Source organism: Camelus bactrianus, chromosome 1, assembly GCF_048773025.1.
Source record: "Camelus bactrianus isolate YW-2024 breed Bactrian camel chromosome 1, ASM4877302v1, whole genome shotgun sequence".
NCBI classification, from domain to species: domain Eukaryota; kingdom Metazoa; phylum Chordata; class Mammalia; order Artiodactyla; family Camelidae; genus Camelus; species Camelus bactrianus.
Genome location: NC_133539.1, coordinates 83259438 through 83263413, shown reverse-complemented (window position 1 = coordinate 83263413; position 3976 = coordinate 83259438).

Below are 3976 nucleotides of genomic sequence, written 5' to 3'. Positions count from 1 at the left end.
ATTCCCTTATCCTTTTAGTATCTGTAACAATCTCCTCTGCTTTAGTCCTTACGTTAGTAATTTGAGTATTCATTCCTTTTTCCTTGATCTTTCTAGTTAAAGATTCATCAATTCTTTAAAATATTTCTCAAGACTTAAAAAATCCAGATGTTGTCTTAATTACTATTTTATATTATTTGTTTTCTATTTTATTTATTTCTGCTATTATCTATGTTATTTCCTTATTTACTTTGTGATTTTTTTGGGGGGAGAGGTAATTAGGTTTACTTATTTACTTAATTTTAGAGGATGTACTGGGGATTGAACCCAGGACCTTGTGTATGCTAAGCATGTGCTCTACTCATTTAAGCTGTACTTAAGCTACTCTACTCACTTAAGCTATACCCTCCCCCCTTCTATTTACTTTGAATTTAATTTGCTCCTCTTTATTATATTTTCAAGATAGATGCTAAGATAATTTAATTTGAAGCTTTTTTTTCTTTATAGTAACTTTTAAACTGTAGTTTTTCCTCTAATGGCAGCTTTAGTTGCATCCCACAAATTTTGATGTATCTTTTTTTCATTTTTACTTAGTTAAAATATTTTCTAATTTTAATTATGGTTTATTTTTGACTCACTGTATGTGTAGAAGTGGTTGTTTATTCTACAAAGATTTGGAGTTTGTCCATGTATTTTTCTGTTAGTTATTTCCAATTTAATTTCATTGTGGACACAGAACCATTAGTCTCAATAAATTTAAAAGGGCTGTAGCTAGATTGTGGCTAATTGGTAATAATATGTTTTGGTCTATTCAGTTCTTCAACTGAATATGGCCTATCTACATCGTGGACGGCAATCTGCTTTACTCAAAGTCCACAACAATTGACATTTTAAATCTCATCCAAAAAACACCTTCACAGAAACATCAAAAATAATGTTTGGCTACATATCTGGGCACTATATTTCAGCCAAGATGACACATAAAATTAATCATCCCAGTCTCAATCACAAAGTATATGCTATAAGTATGAGTGCCAAACCACAAATCCAAGTTATAATAAGTTACATAACTTCCCTTACCCAAGGCAGAATGGTAATTTACCCACAGAATTTTGAGCAGTTCTTCTACCCCTAGAGCTATGTTAAAGTTGCTAAGATGTTGGTTGGAAAGTGTGATCATAGAGAGAGTAATTCACAGGTTGTAGCTAAGAAGCCCATAGCCCCCTCCTACATGGCCTCTTCGGATTTTGTGAATCTCAGTAACGTTGCTACCTTTGTGTTTAGATTTAGAGCCTTGGTGTGTACTTGAATGAGGAGGAAAAAAAGGAGAATAATGAATAGATGGAGTATATAAATTAACATCTCAAAGTGTGTAACCAGCCTTAGAAACTTCAACTGAGTAGTCTATGAACTAATTTAGTATTCATTTATTTATGCATATATACATTGATTTATTTATTCCTTCAACTTCCTAAGCATCTATTCTATTTGCCTTACCAGAATCGGTACTAAAAGTTGACCAAAAAAATTATTCTTATCTTAAAGCTCACTGGAATAAGGAGAAATATAAGAAACATAGAAAAAAAAAAAAAACCCACCAGGGGCTCAAGTCTGAATCCTAGCAGTCAGCTTTGTCTACTCCTTCTCCTATAATGTTCATGTTCAACCTTTCTTATTGATTTCACCCCCCTAAATATATCTTGATTTTTCAAACTTCTGTCTTTCTTGCTACCATCCTAGTAAAAACCATCCTCAGCTCTTGCCTGGATTTCAGATGTAACTTCCAAATAGATCTTCCTGAACCCACTCTTTCCCCTCAAATGCATGCTCCGTGATGTACATGGAGATCTCTTAAAAGCACAACAGTTCGTGCAACCCCCTCCTTAAAAGTCTTCTATGATCTCCCATGGCTCTTAGGATAAAATTCAAAGTTCCTGTTATGGACCACAATGCTCTGTGTGGTCCAGCTGCTCTCCATCTTCTTGTCCTTCCCTTTCTCATTCACTCTGTACTACCTTTGGCTTTCTCCGTTCCTTGTATAGCACATTCCTTCCCATTTCAGAGTTTGTGCATACTTGTACCTATGCTGGTTCCTCTCTTTGGATGTTTTCCATCTCCTTTCTTCACTCACCTAAAGTCTTCTCTCTTTCTCTGTTCTCCTACCTGCCCAACTCACTATCCTTTCAGATTGAAATTTTGCTTTATCTAGAGGCCTTCTCTTTCCATCCCACGTGACTTAACTACCTCCAATATAGCAGTCAGATCACTTCATGTTAAATTATAATTATATAGCTACAATTATGTATTTATATACCTATATTATTATATGTGTCATGAGCAGACTGCAAGCTCCATGAAATTAGAAATTGTGTTTGTTTTTTTCATTTTTATGTTTTAAGGTCCCTAAATGAAACCTGACTATAGAATGAACGCAAAACAAGGCAGAACATGAAAACTGTCACCAGGGAGGTACAAAGGATTTTGAGCAACCAGGGAGCTAATCCTTTTTGTTAGAAGTGATAGCATCACCTTAAACCCATCTTCCACTACTCATGGAATGAGGGATTACAGGAGAGATCATATATTTTCCATTATCTTTGGTATCATGCCCCTAAATAGAGTAAGTGAAGTTTGTTTGCTGTTACCTGGCTTTTCTTACTTTTCCCCCTGCTTCTTTAGCATTCTTCTTTTCTCTCAGGTTACTCCCATTTCACATGCTCTGTAGGAAAATGGCCTCATGAAAGTACATTTCCTCTCCCTGAATATGTGCATTTTAAAAAAGAATCCTAGAGGAACTTCCACTCTAATGATGGAATTCTGACAACATTAGCAGGGCAGGTACACATTTTGATATTCCTCCAGCCCATGCTTAATATGCCCACAAATAATGCAAATTCTCAAATGTTGATGGTAACCTATTTCTTCCCATTCTTGGCATCTTTTTGAATTAGTCATGGTAGACTGAGAACTCCAAATTTTAGTGATTATATATATAATAAAATTTATTGTCAGGATTACAGTGGCCTAATGTAGTGTTCTGGGTTGAGTGGCCCTTCTGGCTGGCTTTCTTCCACAGAAATACTCCTTTTCTTTTGTGGCTTTGCTCTTCTCTAGGTGTTTAGAGTCTTTCAGATTCAGCCTACAGAAGAGATGAGACAATGCAGAGAGATTAAATAGGCCAAAACCAAAAATGGCTCACGTAAGTTCTATCCACATTACATCGCAAGGGAGGCTGGGATATGCAGTCTCGCTGTGCCCAGGAGCCAAAGACAAACAGTTTGGTGAAGAGATCCAAGTCTCTGCACATCTTTCTCTCTAAGGTAAAAGATTAGTCCAAATAGTGATATATCATCTAGAAGGTCCCATAAATTCAGGCCTATGTTCTTGTATTTCCCTTACCCCAGCCTCAAGAATCTCTCATCTTTACATGTCTTCCTGCACAGCTATTAACATTTTCATTAAAAGTTGTTTTGTTGTTGTTATTATTGTTTTGATACGCCTAGCATTACAAGGAAATTATTTGGAACACTATTTGAAATATATTTCACTATCTCCATTTATCTAGACTCTGACTATACTGGAGTTTTCAAATAGCATTTGAGGCAAAGTGAACAATGGACATTCTATTTGTAGAGCTTTTCCTGATCTTCCTTACGTGGATAACTAGTAGAAGTATTATATTTACATAGACACTAATTTCATCTATGATAAGGACTTAATTTAGTGAAAAAGTGAAAACTGCTACAAGAGGTTTTTGCTCTCCGTGATGCCATTACATCCCTTATTTTCAGTGAAAACTAGAACAAACAAGATGAAGGCATAGGCAGATTCAACCATGACAGAAATTAAAAGGTGAAAATATTTTATAGTCATTGTATTACCAATCCTACCATTTCTTCCCCATTAATTATATCAGTTTATATATGAATACAGCCAAAGCAAACCCAGTGTAGTAAAAACTTCTGACACATATGCAGAGCAGAATACTCAAGAAATA